General features: G+C 41.2%; 1 long non-coding RNA gene across 2 annotated transcripts in view; it reads right to left on the reverse strand.

The window, feature by feature from the left end:
* Nucleotides 1-645: 645 nt before the first annotated feature.
* The window catches only part of LOC117361639, a 57,382-nt gene continuing 35,483 nt past the window's right edge, over nucleotides 646-22,544 (reverse strand). Inside the window, exons 4-5 of one of the 2 annotated variants that reach the window (XR_004539707.1) lie at nucleotides 5,640-5,880; nucleotides 646-1,138 (exon numbers count right to left, since the gene is read on the reverse strand). This is a non-coding gene — a long non-coding RNA (uncharacterized LOC117361639). The remainder of the gene's footprint in view (nucleotides 1,139-5,639; nucleotides 5,881-22,544) is intronic. The other variant, XR_004539706.1, reaches the window with a different exon arrangement.

Genomic DNA, 22,544 nt, shown 5'->3' on the forward strand with positions numbered 1-22,544 from the left:
TGAAGTGCTTTAAAAATCGACGGCATGATTGTAAAATGTATTCATAGCTGGAAACACCTGAAAGCAGGTGATCTATTGCATTTAGATCTCAAAGTCCTAAAAAAAATAGAACATTACAATAAATTGAACAAAGGAAACACAAACATCTGAACAACTGTACAGAGATTATTGATGCTCAAAAAATCACACAACGATCAAAGAGTTAAAAAAAAGCATCAAAATGTCCCCTTTAAGGTGAGGCTTCATAGATAATGAAGAGTCTAAAACGATCTCTAAATATTTCATCTTCTTTAAAATAGGAATGTCAGGTTCGAACCTGTTGCATCTTTTGCGGTATTTAAGTATAACACAGAGCAGTTATTGCCACTTCAAAAGATGTAATAACAGCATCATACATTATCATCCATGCTATTAATTCATAGTAGCGGCATCTTCTCTGTGTTAACCTCACAGTAGCCATCTCAAAACTACTGGGAATGCATCCAACAATTCATGCAGGAATTCTCAGGTGCCACTTGTTAATTAATTATCATGCAGTAAATGCAAAACCATAGCATACTTTATAAAATTATTTATTTATTTTAAAAATTTATAGCCCACTACGTTCAATAGTTTTGCATAGGGTACAAGAAAACATACACAATAAAACATACACAATAAAACAATTACTTAGCAAAAACATGTTTTAAAAGTATATCATAAGTGGCTTAGAAATCATACATGAATTTTGTTAGACAGTATGGTGTCACGGCTGAGTGGTATTTTGTACCCTTGGAGGTCAATATTCAAAAATATTTGTACAGATAATTAGAGCTGCATTTTAATCTCCGTTAACTCTGCGATTAATGCATTAATCATGACAAAAAAAAAATAATAATAAACAGAAATACCAGAAAGACAGCTATTTTCTTCAGCCTTGTGGCGGATAAGATTTGGAATTGCACATAACGTCATTTTTAATAGTACAGCACCTCACAATTTGGCAGTATTACATAAGATTTTGTAACTCCTTAGGCATCCTTTGCTGAAACATGGCTCCACGTTGGGAATGGTCAATTGTGGTGCGTTATCTATAAACCTCTTGAATTGTGAGATTTCCTTTTGACTTCTTGTAGATTTCCATTGTCCTATTCTATTCCTTTAAAAAAAAAAAAAAAATCATATTTCAGCATGTCCTGTCTCCTCCAAACATCTCTTCTGCTCTCTTCCACTCCCTACCCCTGTCCTCGGCATAACCCATCACTCCACCCACCTCCATCCATGATTCAGTATTGCCAAAACCCCCTGCACCAGTCTACCTTAAGAATGGTCTTCTGTTGATCCTCACCAGCAGTAGTGTTGTACAAATGCTGCCTACAACCTGATCCAAAGCTTTCCATCTGACTCCTCCCACTCATGCATAAACAGGAAGTGATATCAGAGGAGGCAGGAGAGGCCAGAGGGAAAGCTTCAGAGCAGTTCTCAAGTAGCATATGTACAACACTGCAAATTCTGGGGACCAACAGATGATCACCTTTAAGGTAGACTGGCGGGGGGTAGGATTGCAAGGGGGACAAATGCTAGACCCCTGGTGGGAAGAGGAGAGTGACTTATAGCTGTAGACCTGCAAGCAGAACTGGAGGGGCCATTCACGGAAGCTATGGCCAAGGCAGTGACCTCTAGAAGCCATGAGAAGAGCTTTGTGCTTCTTACCACCAAGTATATATTGCTGCTTATGGGGATAGAGGGGAAAGAGAGAGAGGTGCTGGTCAATCAAAGGAAGAAAGGGAAAAGAGAGAGAAAAAGAGCTAATGGACCCCAGAAATGAAAGAGAGATAATTAATGGACATGGGGAAAGAGAAAAGGAAGAGAAGGGAATGATGTTGAATTTGGAGGTAAGAGGGAGGGAGATTATTAGTCCTTTAGGGAAGGGAAGGGGGTATGATTTGATATATCATCTTTCAATCAAAGTGGTTTATATGTTATATACCTTATTTTGTACTTATTTTGTACCTCAGACAATGCAAGGTTAAGTGAGTTGCCCAGAGTCACAAGGAGAAATCAATACATTGAGAAATAAATAAATGCATAAGTATTAAATTAAAATAAATAAATAAAATATCCCTTTGGAGTGGAGGATTAGCCTAGTGGTTAATGTAGCAGCCTGAGAATCTGGCGAACTGCGTTCAATTCCTGCTGCTGATCCATATGGCTCTGGTCAAGTCAATTAACCCTCCATTGTCCCAAGTACAAAATAAATACCAGTATGTAATATGTAAACTACTTTGATTGTAACAAGAGAAAAGCAGTATATCAAGTCCCATTCCCATTCTTTTAATCACGATTACAAATTTTAATCAGAACACAGATTTTAATCAGTCCTACAGATAACTAAAGGAGTTATCCACAGAAATCTTAGTGATTAAAATTCCTCTCCCCTTCCTTCCATCAAATGCTAAGAGAGGAAAATATTAATGTGCATTACGACTGTAACACGTGTAATTTTTCCCTTAACAAATGTTAAAAAGCAATAATACATGCTATATTACTGTAACGCATATTAATATTAGGTGCAGTGGATACACAGTAATGAGATGCAAAACAGCTTATTGCTATTTAAATTGAATAATGTGGCTTGCACTGATGCTACCATCAAAAAGCTGACAGTATTTTCCATGCTGGGAACAAACCAAAAAGAACTATGGGCTAGATCCACTAATCAAACTAATCGTGTACCGATCGGTTTGCAAGCCCTTTGCGACCAGATTTTACTCCGGCCCGATTCACTTACTTCTCTGCCAACCATCCTCCAATCCGTGCATACAAATGAGGGGAATGGCATGCAAAGTAGGCAGGGACGCGATTCACTAACCAAAACCCTGCAACACCGACTGGGCTGGCCGATCACAAACAAGTGACTGCTGAGGACCAGTCGCTCAAGCCCTTTCCAACTGCCCTGCTCTATGCCCTGCTTCTCTGCTATAAGCTCCGATCTCCCGCCTGCCCCAAATCTCCTGCTCGCCCCAAATCTCCTGCTCTCTCCTGCCGCCCCAACTCGCGCCGAATCTTCCTGCCTGCCACCTCAACTCACTCCGAATCTTCCTGCCTGCCGCTCCAACTCACCCCATATCATTCCTGTCTTTCCCGCAGTGCAAGCCCGTGGTTTTAACCCGCGGGTTAAACAAAAACAAAGAGAACTACAGAGACACGTACAATGATGCAGGCTAAATTGAGTGCAGTTAATAATACCACCTTAAAAACAAACCTAGGGACCCAACACGGTCCGTGCTTCAGTTAACATGCCTTCATCAGAGGTCCCAAGTTAATAAGGAATCAAATAAAACCGCAAACAAGGAAAACTATAAAAATAACCCGTAGCCTGATAAAATAGCAAAAAAACGGGAACAGTCCGTGGAGATTGGAAACACAAGGCCGTAGCCTGTAAAGTAGCAACCATCAGGAAACAATCCAAATGGAAACACGCAGCTCCTGATTGGTGAGGCCCAACTTTAGTACAGGAAGGGGCGGTCGGAGCATACAGCGAGTGATTTCCTTCACTTGCTGGCGCTCCGGCTGCCCTCTCCTGTCTCTCCTGCCTAAAAACCATATTTGCAGGGGAGTACTGTACCTCAATCTATCTCCAGATCCTAAACATTCCAACCAAATAGAAACATAGAAACATAGAAATAGACGGCAGATAAGGACCACGGCCCATCAAGTCTGCCCACTCCAGTGGCCCTCCCTATCTATCTTTGCGGATAGATCCCACATGTCTATCCCATCTGGCCTTAAAATCTGGCACACTGCTGGCCTCAATAACCTGAAGTGGAAGACTATTCCAGCGATCAACCACCCTTTCAGTGAAGAAGAACTTCCTAGTGTCACTGTGCAGTTTCCCGTCCCTGATTTTCCACGAATGCCCCCTTGTTGCCGCGGGACCCTTGAAGAAGATGTTTTCTTCCACCTCGATGCGGCCCGTGAGATACTTGAATGTCTTGATCATATCTCCCCTGTCTCTACGTTCCTCGAGTGAGTAGAGCTGCAATTTCCCTAATCGCTCCTTGTACGGGAGCTCCTTGAGTCCCGAGACCATCCTGGTGGCCATCTTGTAATCTTCTGGATATGACCAGAATCTCCTCTTATTGTAATCCGCCTAGAACTGCAAAGTATTGGCGGAATAAAAGACACCAATGTAATGTAACGGCCTGATGCTCCCAGGCAGTGTGACTAGCACTCCTTGTGAGGTTGATTGCCAGCAGCATTATTCATATGCAGTGTGACTGACTAACCTGTGGTACTGAGCTACTACCCATGAGTCACTCTGCTGGGAAATTAAGGTGCAGTAAAAGCCTGACTTTAACCTACCTTAATAAATACTCCCCACAAACAGCTAAATTATGTTTGGACAAGTTGAAGCACGCACAGAATTAAGCTGCATGGAAAGATGTGAAACTGGGGGGGGGGGGGGGGGGGGGCGGTCCTTGTACATACTTCCACTCTATCCATTCAGTGCCAATATTCCGCATTAGCCCCCTCATTCTATAACAGGGTACATGAATTTAAATCCTGTTGCATACCAGAGTTTAAGGAATACCTGGGTAAGTGTATACATATACGCATAAATGGCAGCAAGACGCTCAACAGCTGTTCTATAATTATGCACTAAAATGGCTTAACGCATTATTGTAAGTCAGCACTCATAGGAGAAAGGCATGGGTAGGGCAGAGGCAGTGCCAACACACTTAACTTACACAATACTATGCGATATGGACCTGTTTCGATATATAGCACCCAGTGATGTAGTAAGGGTAGGAGGCCGTGGGGCGGTGGCACCCTCACCCCCTGTGTCCCTCGCTCTGTCCCACCCCCCCCCCCCCCCCACTCTACACTTTTGCTCTCTCTCTTTTGCCCATACCTCTTAATCTTCGCCGGTGCAAGTGGCTTCTGCAAGCATGCTCCTCGTGCCAGCGTTGAATTTCCCTCTGATGTCACTTCCTGGCCTGTGACCCGAAAGTGATTCAGAGGGGAACCAGGCTGGCGCGAGCAACAGGCAGAAGTTGCTCGTGCTAGCGAAGATGATACAGAGATACGGGGTGAGGGAGAGATGGCGCAAGGGTAGCGTGGTGTGGTAGGGTGGGGCGGAGAGGTGCCAATGCCCCCACCGACCTGACGCCCGGGGCGATGCGCACCTCCCTTCCTAAGCCATTGATAGTACCCAAAAAATCTAGGCCAACAAGAATGGCGCTAAAACCAGGCCTAAATGCCTGCGCCTAAGTTGTGTGCAAATCAGGCATATTCTACAATAATGCACATAAATTTTAGGAGTGCCTGTGATACACCCACACCCCCTCCCCTGACCACACACCCCTTTCAAATCCATGCACTAGAACTGACGCATACTTTTTATCAGACTTGTGCTTTCCAAGTTGTGTGTGTAATTTTTAATTAGTGTCAATTAGTATGAATTACAAGATGTTAGTTGCCAATTATCAGCATCAATTAGGCCAATCAATCAATTATGTTGTGCACAGTGGCACTGTAAAGGGGGGAGAGGGGGACAGTCTGCCCTGGGTGCCAGTACACCTCCTCCTTTCTGCACACACACACACACCCCCATCCCCCCCGCCTCTTCCCATTCTGCCCCTTCCCTTCCCCCATACCTCTAGTTGAAGTTGTTGTTCACAGCCCCGTCGGCTCTCCCGTTGACATCACTTCTGGGAGCCGCACATAGGAAATTACATCAGAGGGAGAGCTGACGGGCATGTTGTTGACTGCCGTGAGCCCTTGTTAACTATGTTTTGCCATCTTTGTCCGACAATGTCCTGCCATGTCATGTTTGTCATCACTTTGCAGAAATGCACTTCAATATGATTGTAAACTTGCAGCCCGTTCTGAGCTCTCCTGGGAGGACAGGATATAAAACCAAATAATTAAATAAAAATGTCTTGAAGTTTCAGTCATCCCTTAACACAAGATTCCTCCCGTAGTCCACTGTTTGATTTATTTTTAAAAAAACAGTGCTCAAATAATAAAAAGACTTTTCTCCATGCCATTCCCATTACAAGTTTCCTTGTCCTTGAGAATAAACAACCTCTTTGCATCTGATGTGATTATCACTCCAATTACAGACAAAAGGCTGTACCCTTGTCTAGCAGTTTAAACAATGAATGAGCAGGCTACTTTCATAGATGGAACATTGAGAGCCATATTGTACTCAAGAGACTAATTATTCGTTATAGTCTAAAATGCACTGAGGATGTAATTGTAACATACACAGATGAATGAAATAGTGTGGCTGCTCTATTAAACCACTTAAGTTCACACGAACGACAACAAACAGGTTGCAAGAAATACATTTTGACTGGACTAACCCAATGCATTTGTGACTAGCATTCAAATGTAATGCTTTGTTTACTGGGTCTAAGCTACATAAAGTTGGCACATGAGCTATCAGCCAATAAGAGGTGTCGTTATCAATGTGGGTTACAGTTAAGACCAGTCATGCTATGTTTACCATACTGTAGGTTCCATCTTATGTAATGAGACCTACGGGGGGGGGGGGAGAGTGTGGCACAGTGGTTAAAGCTACAGCCTCAGCACTCTGAGGTTGTGGGTTCAACCCCACACTACTCCTTGTGACCATGGACAAGTTCCTTAATCCCCTCCATTGGCCCCAGGTACATCAGATAGATTGTGAGCCCACCAGGACAGACAGGGAAAAAAACTTAAGTGCCTGAATAAATTCATGTAAGCCATTCTGAGTTCCCTTGGTAGAACGGTATAGAAAACTGGATATATAAATAAATACAGGTCCTTTTACTAAAATGCGTTAAACCCTGATGTGTGCTTAGAAAGTAGGAAAGTACTGAAAAATACATTAAAGCATTTTCCTGTAATTTTGCATTTCCTGTGCACTAAGGACCAGAATCTATAAACAGCGTGTAGTGCTGCCTATATTATAGACCCTACTTGGCGTGGTGGTCAATCAGCTGCTAGGTGCTGTTTATAGAATCCCGCCTAACAACGCCTAGGTTTGCTTAGGCTTGGCTAGGCTAGCGAAGAACTCCAGAGCGACTTGTATCAGTTAGAGAAATGGGCAGAGCAATGGCAGATGAAGTTCAACGTGGAGAAATGCAAAGTAATGCATTTAGGCAGTAAGAATAAGGAACACGAGTATAGAATGTCAGGAGCAACTCTTGGTAAGAGCGAACAAGAAAGGGACCTGGGTGTACTGATAGATAGGACCCTGAAGCCGTCGGCACAATGCGCGGCAGCGGCAAAGAAAGCGAACAGAATGTTAGGAATGATAAAGAAAGGAATCATGAGCAGATCGGAGAAAGTCATAATGCCGCTTTATAGAGCAATGGTCAGACCACACTTGGAATACTGTGTCCAACATTGGTCTCCCAAACTAAAGAGGGATATAAAACTGCTGGAGAGGGTGCAGAGACGAGCAACGAAGCTAATAAGAGGTATGGAGAACTTGGAATATGAGGAACGACTCAAGAAACTAGGACTGTTCTCCCTTGAGAAGAGGAGGCTGCGAGGGGACATGATAGAGACGTTCAAAATATTGAAAGACATCGATAAAATAGAGCAGAAAAACAAATTATTTACACTGTCCAACGTGACACGGACAAGAGGACATGGTTTAAAGCTAAGGGGGGACAAGTCCAGGACAAATGTCAGGAGGTTCTGCTTTACGCAGCGAGTGGTGAACGCCTGGAATGCTCTTCCACAGGAGGTTATTAAGGAATCCACTGTGCTAGGATTCAAAGGCAAATTAGATGCACATCTCCTTATGAGAGGCATAGAGGGATATGGGTGGTAAAACTACATCAGGTGTATACCTGACTGGGCCTCCGCGTGTGCGGATCGCCGGACTCGATGGACCATGGGTCTGATCCGGAGATGGCAGTTCTTATGTTCTTATGTTCTTATGTTGGAGGTAGGCACCGGCATATTAGGCCAGGTTTTACCAGGCCTAATTTACCAGCACTTAAGTTGGACATCTAGTGATGCCTAAGCCAGCCACACCTATTCTCTGCTCCTAACCATGACTACTTTTCGGGTTAAGTGTCGTTAGGCATCGGAAGTTGCCTCAATATAGGTGTCACTAGGTGGTACACAGAATTCTGTACCTAACTTTTAATTTTAATTTTTTTAAATTAATTATCCAGTTAACTTCAATGGGGCGGTATCATGCCATTTAAGCTAACTGATTTAATTTAGGTTAGATGCAGAGTTTAGTTAGGCGTCACTAAGCAGCTTCAAGTACGATGGCTAGCAGTGTCTAACTTGGACGCCATTTATAGAATCAGGCCTTAAGTGCACATTAATAAATTTTTTTAAAATACCAGGTGAGGAATGGGTATGTCTGTGTTAACGTCAAGCTCTATCTCTAGCAGTAGTCAAATCCAAGCTAAGATACCTTTGTCCATCCTATTATTCCTATCTGCAAGAAACTCCCCAACCCTATCGTGTCCTGTCTGTCTGTCAAAATTAGATTGTAAGCTCTTCTGAGCAAGGACCGTCTATTGCTTGTTAAATGCACCGTCTATTGCTATGTATGCCTTTCAGCACTACAGAAATGATAAATAGTAATAGTAGTAGAATTTGAATTATTATATCTTTACTATTTAATAATTGTTTTCTCAGGTACTTTAGCTAGATTGTGAGCCTTCAGGACAGTTAGGGAACTTCCAAGTACCTAATTTTAATTATTATTTTTAATTTATTATAACCCATTCTGAGCTTCTGGGGAGGACGGGATACAAAAATGAACAAATAAATAAACCAGCTATCACGTTCCCATTAGTGTGCACTAACTAGATAACGTGGAGTTAACATTGAGGTGATATGTGCTCCCACATTCTTTTTTTTTTTTTTTGCAAGTCTCATGTGTTAGTGGAAAAATTTGCGCAGGATCTGAGAAAAGAAAAAAATTTTAAAGACTTATTTTATAACTGCATTAAAAATAATAAAATAATACAATACAGTTTCTGATATAGCGCAGTTCTCTACAAGGAATCTGTGTGGTTTACAGTAAGCGTTAGATCAAGGTTACATTTTTTTAAGCCCGATCTTGTGGTTGTTAGAGGGAAGAGGGAAGGCGAAGAAGATTGGCTATATAGAGAAGAGATACGTCTTAAGCTTGTTCTGGAAGTCATGGAAAAGGAGCAAATTAAAACGTGCTAAGCCCATTTTCTAATGCATTTCAGTAAAAGGTCCTCCTAGTTACTAATAACCAGGGTTAGCAGTGAAATAGCTCATCTTAATGGTAGCCCACTTTGTTAACTTCCCCTCCAAATATTCTTGCGTCTTCGTAAAGGGGTCACATTCTAATCAACAAGTAACATAAGTTCATCTCAGTTACTGCATGCAAACCTGTGGCATTCGTATCTGATCTACAATGCAATTACTGATATAATGTTTTATGAGGCAGAGACAGAGTAACCATTACATAAGCTTGATTTATGCATCCTTTACCGATCCCCTAGTATGCATATAATTTAATTAATTTTAAGAGTTCTTTAGTCTCCTTAGCTGAACATACAGCTGTTCTATTTAGTGGTCCACAAGACCACTTATAAACATACTGTTGATTATAATTGCGAAATCACCACACAGTATTTTTTGATCCTTGAATCAGGCTTTTTGACATGCCGAAACATGGTGCCGTGTTAGGTCAACACCTCTGTGGATCTCTATCAGTAAACTGAATTGATTTCTATTGGACCTCTGGCTCTTGTCTGTTTGGAAAGGCTGTTGACTGACCCCGTTTTTCTTTTTGTTTCCTTTAGTTTAAGAATACATATAATCAGATCTTCCCTATTATCAATGGGCTTGATTCAAAATAGACTTTTTCTCAGTCTGTTCACTGATTGAGGCCCCAGGCTCTTCATTCTAAAATGATGGTATACAAACTCTTCGTAACTCTTCATCAGGCCATTGGTTCAGTGGCTTTGCTGCTTGAACATTCAGTTTTCTAATAGGACATCACACACTTGCTTTTCTCTTTTGACCTTTGCAGTTTTTTGCTCCTCTCTGCTATTTTGTGTCTGACCTACTTCTCAGATCTAGGCAAAGGCTTGGCACTGATGCATTCCAATAAAGAAGGGTCTTATACTAGGGGCCTCTGAAAAGTTCTTAGCCCAACCAGCAAAGTTGGGGCAGTCTCCGTCGAGGACTATACACTTAGGGCTCCTTTTACTAAGGTGTGCTAGTGTTTTTAGCGCTCGCACGAAATTACTGCACGCTACACCACGCTTCTAGAATAACGCCGGCTCAATGCTGGCGTTAAGGTCTAGCGGGCGCGGCAATTTAGCATGCGCTATTCCACGCATTAAGGCCCTAACGCACCTTAGTAAAAGGCGCCCTTAGTTCAGCAAATTTCCACATTTTTCGTTCCACATATAGCCCTGGATGGAGACTGCCCCAACTTTGTTGGTTGGGCTGAGAACTTTTCAGCAGCCCCTCGTATGTGAATGTGTGTTTAGCACACACACACACACACACGCACGCACGCACGCACATATCAGAACCTCACAACCTCATATCAGAAACAATCAGCTTCAAATAGTTTGAAAACAAATATATAATAATGATTATAAAACAAATGGGTTTTCATCATAATTGGATCCAGTTGGTTAAAAAAAAAAAGAAGGCATTCTGCACTCTTTCATATAGGGAATGGACAAGAGAAAACTAAGGCCTTTTATTGTATTGTATTGAGATTTTTTTTTTTGAAAATGTATGTATATACTGTTTTTTCATGCTATAAGCCGCTTAGAACCTCCCCGGTATGGCGGCATATAAAAAAATCATAATAATAAGGCCAAATATTCTAAAGGGGTTTTGCTATTTTGGAGAGAAATTATTTTAGCACAAGTCAGGGTATTTTTGGCACAGGGTCTCACTGCATAAAAACAAAACATACTTGGTGGCAGGTGTAAATCTTGACATTTATTCCCCTTCCAAAATGTGGAATAAAAGTGTATTTTCTAAGCATGCCCTTGAGTTTGAGAATGTAATGCAGTGGTTAAAGCTACAGCCTCAACACCCTGAGGTTGTGGGTTCAAACCCACACTGCTCCTCAAGATCCCGGGCAAGTCACTTAATTTCCCCACCCCACCCCCCTTTTGCCCTAGGTACATTACCGTAGATAGATTTTGAGCCCACTAGGACAGAGAGGGTAAAATGTTTGAGTACCTGAATAGATTTATGTAAACTGTGATGAGCTTCCCTGGGAGAACAGTATAGAAAATTGAATAAATACGATATGCAAATTCTGGCCTTGTAAAATGGGAACTTAAATCTCGATGTTGGTTTCTGCATGCTTCAAATGCATATAGCCCTTCTAAAATGACCACTGATATCTATGTAATAGGACACAGTCAAATGACAAATATTTATTTCCTGAAAAAGTAGAAGTATGCACAAACAAAAAGTAACAACCCCCACTCCCCCCCCCCCCCACACACACACAAAGATTTTATCATATAATTAATATGTTCAAACAGCTCATTGTGAATCTACCTGTATCTCAGCTTTTAATTTTATTTCTCGCAAATTTTGAATTGATCTCCCCTGGCCAATCAGAACTGAAGCCTCTTTTTTTAAGTTTAAATTATTGTTAAAAACCCATTTGTTTTTTTTTAAGACAGCCTTCGGCTCACTGGCCATATCCTCATTATTTGCTTTCCTGGCCTAATTTCACAATCTCAAGCTTGTCAGCTTTTCCACTCCCTCTCGTATGTTTGATTCCTATCCTAAACATTGTGGCCTTCCATTTGGGTTGGTTTATTTACCCCTCCCTTTTACTAATCCGCCATAGTGGTTATTAGCGCAGGGAGGTGCGCTGAATGCTCCGCGCTGCTTCCGATGTTCATAGAGTTCCTGTGAGTGTCGGGAGCCATGCGGAACATTCAGTGCGGCTCCCTGCGCTAATAACCGCTTTTGCGGTATAGTAAAAGGGGGGAATTAATTTGTTAACCACTTTGATCAATTAGGTTTGCAAAGGTGGTATATCAAATCCACAACGAATTATAATATACAAAATATGTAACCTGAATTATTTTGTCAACTACCGGTAGTTGCATCAGGGGTAACTATTATATAGCAAGTGTATACAGACACTCAGACATCGTGTATTCCTCTCAACTATAAACCGATATAATTCAACCTTCTCAATAAATGGATTATGTCACTTTGTTCTCAGCCCCAGTGTGGAAGTTCACCAGACAGTGGTATTATACAAGGGGATGCTGGAAGGTTCTCAGCTCAACCAACCAACTTCCTAAATTCCGAGCGTTATTTTGCCACTGTAGCTGAAAAGGGTGTTGTCTGATTTCGCTAAAATGTGGTTTTGACATTGTTTCAGATCATTGATTGGACCATATCCACATCATTCTCTTCTTGATTGGGCTGAGAACTTTTCAGCACCCCCTCATATCATATATTAGTATTATAGTATTCAGAGTGGTACCGGGAGCCCTGTGAAATACTAATATATTACATGTATTCAGGTGAACACGTGATGTCTGTTTATTCTTGCTATCTATCTATACATACTGTATATATATATATATATATACACACACAGAATAAATAACGGCATATGTTTATACAGCACTTACCCCTGATACAGCTGGCTTACGAAACATTTCAAGTTACATACAAGGAAAGCTTTTTCCATTGCCACACAGAGTTCTGTTTGGTTTTTGTTGGGTTTTTTTTTGTTGTTGTTGTTTCTGCGCACTCCTATTTTTTCTGAGTTTTGGTTGTGGTACGGCACGAGTATGAGCTGTGCATATGATTTACTGCCTTTCTGTGGTACAGCAGTCTACATATTATATACAGGTGCTTTCGCTGTCTCTAGTAGGCTCACAATCATGAGCTAAGTGTTTTGTTTTTTTTTGCAACGGCAGCAATGGAGGGTTACACGGTGCATCTGCCTCTATTTTTTCCAAATATTTATTTCCAGTCGGTGTAAAGGCAGCTAGTTTAGTAAAGGTTATCATTCAGCAGAATACACAAAAACGAGCTATAAATTATATTTCAAGTCACAATATAACCTCACTAAGGATGGCTTTTACAAAAATACACGCTAAATGCCAGGAATAGGAATAGAATGGGCGGCTCGGCATTTAACATGTGCTACTCAGCAATGCCCCTTTGTAAAGGGACCCGTAAGAGCCTAGCATCGCAGGTTAGTTGGGGGCATATACATAACCAAACTTAATACAGCAAATAAGAGACAAACACTTGAAACCAGAACAAGAGAAAAATATAAAACATTGCAGACAAAAGCCCGTCCTCTGGCAGCTGTGTTTGAGGCATTCCTGGGTAGGTCAGGGTAGCATACACATGATAACAGCAGCCAGCAGACCTTTCCATTTAACCTACTAGACACGTGAAAACATTTTCTTCCTTGGATATTATTTGGCGTAACAAAGAGAGAGCTTTTCAATTCTAGTTCCCTCACTTAATAGCTTTTCCCTATTTGGGCCCCATATAAATTACACAGTCATAGTTATGGGATATCAGAATTCTTTATGGTAATCAAAATCACAAAAATGTTGTGTTCATATTTCATAACCACAGCGACATTATGATAGTAGAGGCATAACCTAATTGTTTCTTGTAAGCATAGCTTAAGTGTATAATAAAATGATTAAATATGTATATTGTCAATATGTTGACTATATTGAACAAAACTGTTGTTGACCTTCTAATAGCCAACAAAATTAAAATGACAGTGAATCCTTTGCAGTATTTTTATGGTATACTTTATCTCCCATGAATAAAAGCATTTAAATAATATTATTTACCAGACTTCAATATAATGTTAAGTGTATCAACACTATTAAATTAAGAGCAGCTGGTAAACTGACTACTGCTGCATTATATATGAGCAATAAATTAATGAGTCCATTAAAAAAGAGATTTACAATATTTGAATCTGAAAGAATAATGCCTTGATATAACACCATGAAGATTCTTCTAAATATGCCAGAGACCTGCATTTGTGGTATTTTTGTATGCTGGAGGATAAAAAGCACATATTGTTAAAACCAAAAAAGGGAGTCTGTTTGAAGGTTAATTTTTGGAACATTTCATTGGTAAACAAAATTTCATGGGCAGACTTCATACAAAAGTGTATTTTCCATTTGAAATTAACAGACTGCTTCAAAACAATATAGAATTGAGCACGATGGCTGTGGTCGAGTTTCTTCAAAGGTTGGCTTTTCAATATTTTGACTTCCTATGAATGCAAGTTCTTTGGTATTAAGTTACAGGGTTATCACCTTCTGAGAAGTACTAATTATTTGGTACAGTTGACCCTAGTTTTTCAGTGTTTTTCTCATTCTGTTAACTATTTGACAGAGGACAGAGGATCCTAATTTGTTGATTTAGCCTGTCTGAATAATGGTAGAGAATGCAAAAAGCAGAGAATTACATGAAGGGGAAGCAAACTGACCCAAAAACTATATAATGCACACACACCCTCTCCTTCAAGCCACCAAACACTGCCACCCGTACCATTCCTCCATCAATGGCACATTGCAACTTTCTGTAACTAGAAAGCATTAGGCATTTTTAAAAAAATTCCCTCAATCACTTTAATTTCATTAGCAGCAAAGCGGTCATTATTTACAGCTGCAAGAACTAAAAAGTACTGTAGTGGAGGCTAATTCCTTCAATCAAACTTGGCTTGTTTACAAAAAGCTATTAACCTACCTAGGTGAGTTAAGAAGAGAGTTGTTCTACATTTATCAATTACCTTGGAGGAATTTTTTTTAACCTTATACACGTTTCTTGAGTTTGTATTTTCATTAACCAAAACAATGCTAGTTTTTGTTAAGGCCCTGGTGCCCCCTTTTGGTCTGTATAGATAAAGATATTTCTCAATAAAAAAAAATAAAAAAAAATTGCAATTAAGAAAGCCATAGTTTTTTACTTAACTTGCAAAGATGAAGTTCTGATTGCACAGTTGCAGAAATATTATTCTTCTTCTTCAGATAGTATTAATATCAGACTTGCAAAATCCATTGGTCACAACACAAGTACCTTTAGGTCCACAGATACAGTAGGGGTTTTTTTTTTTCTTCCGAAACCGATAGGCAGTACAAGCTTGCATGGTAGTAAATAAAATCTGTAACCTTTCTCAGATGCATGAGAATGATGGTGTGAGTTTGAATATTAGTTTCTTTCACATATATATGTAGTACTGAAAAGAAAAGACCCTCCTGAGCCTCTATTCAAATAAAAGATTTTTGACACAGGCACAAAACTAGAGAACGCCTGCAATGAATAAGGCTCTTCGTGGGAAGAAAAAAATTCAACTAGGACCCTAGTTTCCTGCCAAGGTAACTTACCAATAATGAAATAGAGGCGTGTACCAAAACTTAGCCAGACTTTTTTTTTCCTTTTTTTTTTTCTTCAGGAAAACAAAAACATTTTGAGTTACACAGTTACAGAGGGGGGAAAAAAAGAGAGGCAAATTCTTAATACTTTAATATCTTAGGGTTTGTAATTATGCCATAGAAACCAGATCTTTCCATGTTCAACACCACTGTGTGAAGAGGAGCCTGCTTCCAGCAGGGATATTGAGGCTTTCTATCCGAAGGGCCAATCAAGTGTGAAGTACAGTATAGTTTTAGATTCAATTGAAAGGAAAAAGCTTGACTACTAGTTCATAGCATGACAACTTTCGTGGATTAGTTCAGACCCTATTCTACTCCTTGAAAGGGTGTCACAGCATGAGGACAGTTTTCAATGCACTAAACTTTAATAGCTGGGTAGGGGAGTCAAAGCTTTCTTTTCGTCTCTATAGAAACAGTAAAGCCCAAAAATTGAGGCAAAATTAAGATTCTTGGTTTTCAGCCTTGCGTTTATTCTTCACACCTTATGGAAATGTAACTATTTTCACTATAAAGAGGAACAAGAGTTCGATAATTGTGATTTTTTTTCACTTTTAAATTCTCTCAACATTATGTGTCACATTTGTGGATTTTGTTGTTTGTTTGGTTGTTGTTTTTTTTTTTGGGGGGAGGAGGGTTTAATCCTACTAAATAGCCGTAGGCTGGACTGATTAAAACATAAATCATGTCAACCAAAACAGAGATATTCCCAGTTCTCACAAGGAATATAAGATCCTAACATCAGCAATACAAAGCAGAGGACCCTAAGCAGGCAGCACAAACAATGTGAGTTAAGATTTTATTTTCCTCTTTTAAGATTTTAGACAAAACAGGGAAAGGCTTTTGAGTTTCCACCCATGACTGGCAGACCAAGGGCGGGCACAGAACTCCTAGCAGCCTTTAAAGCAAAGATCACGGGACAGTGAGGAAATCCTGAGCGAAAAGCGGGCTGTTTAACAAACAGGAGACTTTAAGAAATGTTGCCAACACTATGAATTTGGTTACGATTTGCAAAGACCAGTCTTTATTTTACAAAAGCTGCAATTCTAGACTTGGCAGTGCAGGAAAATCAGCAAAATTCCTGGAGCAACTCAAACAGCAAATGCTACCCTACGCTAGCAACCATAAAAAGCTGCCTGTCCTTCCTCAGGCTTAGGGCCTGCAGATGATCAGCTCCAAATCAATTAGGGACCTTCTATAGACTAAAGTTTAGCGCATGCTAAAAAAGCCCATTATATACCTCTGGGCTACTTAGAATTTAGTGCACACAAATTCTGTTACCATATGCTAATCTTTAGTAAAAAGGGTCCCTTATAACGGACTATTGGTGGGCAGTGGCACTGTTCCCTTTAAGCTGAGCAGGAGTCCTCCAACTGCATTGCTGCCAGTAGGAGGCAGTGTTTCAATATTATGCTTTTAATTACTAGGGACAGGCAGGTTCTCTGAAGTCCTGTAGAGCTTGCCTGTCGCTCATATGGGGATGATAGTGAAACAGCAACCCCACTGGCCCAACTGTAGCTGGAAGACCTGCTCAGTTAGAGGAAATAATGATGGTAGTCACAGGATACCAAGCTAGATGGATCACTGGTCTGATCCAGTGAGGCTATTCTTATGTTTTTGAGTAGACAGACTTTAAAATAAGGGAACTTTATCAAGTCCTTTCATAGTCAATCAGAAATTTACAAGGAAAACCAAGGAACAGTGGCGTACCTAGGTATGTGGCACACGGGGCCCATCATTTTTTTGACCCCCCCCCCCCACCCCTCATGTAAAAAAATATTTTTTGTAATAACCATAAAACAGAATAAATGGTCAGAATAGAAACAGACAGTGAAAATTTTCTTTTATTGAACTTCATATATGTAACCATTATTCCAAACATAACATAACATAAATTATGTCTGAATTGTCATGACATCAGAAGTACATATGGAGTAGTTGCAGGTGATGCTTGGGACAGTTCTGATTGTGTTAGTTCGGTTTTATGTGTTTTTTGAATAGAAGGGTTTTTATTTCTTTTTTGAAGGTTTTGTAGTCTATGGTCGAGGTCAATAGGTTGTAGAGTTGGGGGTCGAGTGTTGCAGCTCGAATGGCTAGGAGGTTGTCGAACAGTTTTTTTCTTTTGATGTTTCTGGTTGGAGGGTGTGTGAATGGTGCGTGAGTTCTCCTATATCTGGTTGAAGTGGACTGAATTATTTAGCTGAAGAAATTAGTTACCACCACCCCCATTCCACACACATTAATTCTCTTCCATTTTTGTTCCCATTATAAAAAACACTGATAAGTTCCCAGAAAAAAAATACATTAAAATAAGAAGTGAAAACAAAGGCCCCTACAGATGAGAACATAACATAAGAATAGCCTAACTGGGTCAGACCAATGGTCCATCATGCCCAGTAACCCATTTTCATGGAAGCCAATCCAGGTCACTAGTACCTGGTCAAAACCCAAAGAGTAGCAACATTCCATGCTACCGATCCAGGGCAAGCTGACACTTCCCCATGTCTTAATAACAGACTATGGACTTTTCTTCCAGGAATTTGTCCAAATCTTTCTTAAAACCAGCTACGCTATCTGCTTTTACCATAACTTCTGGCCACTTCATTTTAAAGCTTAGATCTGTCCTTCCAAACAGAGACCTTGCTAGATGTCAAATACAGCACAAGGTAACTTCACACGGACTTAGCTGTGCAGGAAATGTGAATCTCCTCATACACCCACCATATAGTGCAAAAATGTGCAAAGGTCTGGTTTTTTCTTTCGATCACTACATAGCCTAATGCCACACAAGCAGCGCTGTTACAAACATATTTTGAAGGTCAATGCTAAGGTTAACAAAGTTTCCTTCCTTGGACCACAAGGAGATACTGACAAACTACTGGAAGAGATCCCAAAACAACTACCCAGGCACAACACCCAAAGACCCACCCCAGTTGAGTGGAGTGGACTAACTGGGGGGTGGAAATGGGCCCAGAGTTTGCTCAGCAGAATTTCCCAGACCACCTCTTCCTCTCAACGCATTGACATGCTGCCACCACCACCACCAATAGGAACACCTCATCGGGTCGGCCAGCAATGTTTATAAACTTTATAAAACACATTATTATATTTTCTTATAAAGCACATATTTTAACTGAACTCTCTGACATCCTTAGCCTTGCCATTCACAAAAATAGAAGGAAGAAAAGTTCCCATTTCCTGCTGTCTTATGTCCCCAGCCTATACAATATTTTTCTTCTGCAGACCCTTCAAAAGTCTGACCAAATCCTCGTTTCACTTGCATTATAAAGTACTGAGGATGCCATCTCTCCCCAATCCCAGGTCCTAAAGTCTAAGACAGTAGCACAAACTAGTGCTGCTCGATTCAGGGAAAAAAATTTTGATTCGATTCAGCCTATTGAATTGGTTTTTCGATTCGATTTTCCTGCCCAATTGGGTGTTTGGGTTTTTGGGGTTTTTTTTTCAAACATCCTGGTGGGTTTATTTTATAGCTTTTTCATCCCCCCTTTGGCTTCTCCTAACCACACTGGCACTGTGGTGTAAATAAAATAAAGAAACAAAAAGGACTTTTCCTCTCTCTGTTAAATCCTAGCTCAAGTTTGCAGTCTAACACTAGCTCTGACATATTGTAATCTCAAAACAGAAAATAAAATTAGTTTTTCTACCTTTTGTTGTTTGGTTATTTTTCAAATTTTGTTGGTCCAAGGCTCTGGTTGTCTTCTGATAACTTGCTTGACAGGGTCTCCTTTCTTCTTTCTGCATGCTAATCATCCATCTGCCGTCTCTGTCCTTCCTTTCCGTTTCCCTTCCCTCCCCAGGAGGTTCGGCATCTTTCCTTTTTTTCGTCTCCCTCCACAGATCCACCTTTTCCTAACTACCCTTTCATCCGGCATCTCTCCCTCCTTCCCCACCACCCCAGGATCCACCATCTCTCTCTTTCTTTTCCCAACTACCCTCCTATCCAGTATTTCTATCCCCCCTCCACACCATCCTTTGTGTCCAACTTCTTTCCCTTTCTGTTCCTTCCCTCACTAAATCCCATGGTTCATCATCTCTATCCCTCTCCTCTATTTTCAGACCCATTATTTCTTCCCCCCCCCAAAGTCCAGCATATGCACGTCTCTTTGAACCCCCCCTTCCCTCCGTGTACTTCTACACCAGGGCCTCCCCTCCCCTGAAAGCCTGTCCCACCCTTAAAGGTCTGCATCCCACCCCTGAGGCCTGTCCCCCCCTTGAACGCCTGTCCCCCCCTTGAAGGCCTGCCTGCCTGTCCCTCCCTTGAATGCCTGTCCCCCCCTTAAAGGCCTGCCTGTCTGTCCTCCCCCCTTAAAGGCCTGTCCCTCCTTTGAAGGCCTGCCTGCCTGTCCCCCTTGAAGGCATGTCTCCCCGAAAGCCTGTCTCCCCCATGAAGGCTTGTCCCCCCCCCTTGAAGGCATGCCTGCCTGTCCCCCCCTTGAAGGCCTGTTCCCCCCTTAAAGGCCTGTCCCTCCCTTGAAGGCCTGCCTGCCTGTCCCCCTTGAAGGCATGTCCCCCCGAAAGCCTGTCTCCCCCATGAAGGCTTGTCCCCCCCCCCCCCCTTGAAGGCCTGCCTGCCTGTCCCCCTTGAAGGCATGTTCCTCCGAAAGCCTGTCTCCCCCCCATGAAAGCTTGTCCCCCCCTTGAAAGCCTGCATCCCCCCTAGAGGCCTTTCTCCCCCCTGAAGGCCTGCCTGCCTGCTCCCCCACCCCGAAGGACCACTCGGTTGCACTATTGGTTCATGATTGTTTGTCGGGGGTGGAAGGGGTTGAGGTTGGTGGGGAGGGTAGTGGGATGCCTGGGTGGGTTTGATTGTTGTGGTATGGATTGGTCTTTATTCTGTGTAGCGCTTTTTTTGTATTGTTATTGAAAATCAATAAAACATATTTTGAAAAAAAAAGAGCTGCATGCGCTTTGTTTTAACTTTATTTAGTTTTTAATGCCAACAAAAAGTGCAATACAATTTATATACAAATAATGATAATCAACCAAGCACTTAAAATCAATCAGTATCTATACAAAAGATAAAAATTCCCTCCCCCATTCAACATTACCATCAGGAATAATACCAAAACAAAAGATATACCCTCCCTCCCGCTCCCACCCACCCCTGGATGTGTGGGTGAAAAACAATGGAAAATAAAGATAAAGGACAATTATAGCAAATCTGCAAAAGACGTCAATGGACCCCCAAACTAATTTGAATATCTTATTATGTCCCAGCATGTCAGCATTCATTTTCTCATATTTATAAGTTAAACATAAGCTCACCCATCAAAAAGGAAAACTAAGGTGATCCCAGTTCTTCTAATTGTGAGTAATCATGTGCATGGCTATCCCAGTCATTATAAGGAAAAGCCGGCATTTATAGCGGTCCATGGGGGGATTAATATGCAATAATGTTCCACATATAACTACCTCATATGTCAATGGAATTGATGCCTCCAGTATGGTATTAATCTGTCCCCATATTGACTTCCAAAAGTTAAGTATCAAAGGATAATAGAACAGCAGATGATCCAGTGTCCCTACATCAAGATGACAGTGCCAGCATCTATAAGATTTAGAACTATCTAATTTTTGTAAACGAACAGGGGTCCAGAAACTTCTATATAACAAAAAAAACCAAACATGTTTTTCTCATAGATGCTGATGCTGTACATCTCATCCTCCAAGTCCAAATTCGTGGCCATTGAGACGCAGAAATCTGCTGCTTTATCTCAATGCTCCAAATGTCCCTAAGACTAGTTTTTGGCTTTTTATTCAGGAATTCAGATGTTATTTTATACCAACGGGCGGTACTAGCAAATCTGTCTGGAAGAACATGCTATAATTATTTTTTTAATTTTGCCAATCAGGGAACCCTTTCTGAATGGCTTGCTTCAACTGCAACCACTTATAAATTTGAGACTTTGAAGTACCAAAAGATTGTTGCAGTTTTGAAAAATCAAGCATTTCCCCATTTAACATAAGAACATAAGCATTGCCTCTGCTGGGTAAGACCAGGGGTCCATCGTGCCCGGCAATCTGCTCCCGCGCCGGCCTCCCAGGTCCATGACCTGTAAGTGATCCTTTACCTAAACCTTTTATTCCCTAATAATTTAATATCCTGTATAGTAACCCTCTATCTATACCCTTCAATCCCCTTCTCCTTCAGGAAATCATCCAATCCCTTTTTGAAACCCAATATCGTACTCTGTCCTACCACCTCCTCTGGAAGCGCATTCCAGGTGTCTACCACCCTCTGAGTGAAGAAGAACTTCCTAGCATTGGTTCTGAATCTGTCTCCTTTCAATTTTTCTGAATGCCCTCTTGTTTTTGTTGTCCCCGCTAGTCTGAAGAATCTGTCCGTCTCCACCTTCTCTATGCCTTTCATGATCTTATAAGTCTCTATCATGTCCTCTCTAAGTTTTCCGCTTTTCCAGGGAAAAGAGCCCCAGCTTCTCTAGCCTTTCAGCATATAAAAGGTTTTCCATGCCTTTTATCATCCTTGTTGCTCTTCTCTGGACCCTCTCGAGTATCGCCATATCCTTCTTAAGGTACGGCGACCAGTATTGGACGCAGTACTCCAAATGCGGGTGCTCCATACAGTGGCAGGATAACTTCCTTCGTTCTGGTCGTGATACCTTTTTTGATAATGCCCAACATTCTGTTCACCTTCTTTGAGGCCGCTGTGCATTGGGCCGACGGCTTCCAGGCAATCTTAGACTCACCAATTTGAATCTTGGAGTTTAACCATAAGGATTGACACATGGATTTCTCTACTGGAATTTCTGTTAAATGAATTTCAAGGTTTTCCAAGTGTCAAATATAATACTATTGTCCTTAGCATAACTCGGTAACTTGATACTCAACACATGAGACAGCCGTAATGGGGACATAATTTGCCAGCTCATGGAAGATGTTCCATGAGCTTAGGAAGGACCCAATACATACCCTAACACAGTATATAGGCCTGATAATACCTATAAAAGTTTGGGAAGTTTACCCCACCCGCTGTAAAAGAGCTGCATGCTAATGCTAACAGAGTATGGCCATATTTAACTTCACTATATATGTTTTAGATCAGTGTTCTTCAACCTTTTTATACCTATGGACCGGCGGAAATAAAATAATTATTTTGTG

This window comes from Geotrypetes seraphini, chromosome 5 (genome assembly GCF_902459505.1).
Source record: "Geotrypetes seraphini chromosome 5, aGeoSer1.1, whole genome shotgun sequence".
NCBI classification, from domain to species: domain Eukaryota; kingdom Metazoa; phylum Chordata; class Amphibia; order Gymnophiona; family Dermophiidae; genus Geotrypetes; species Geotrypetes seraphini.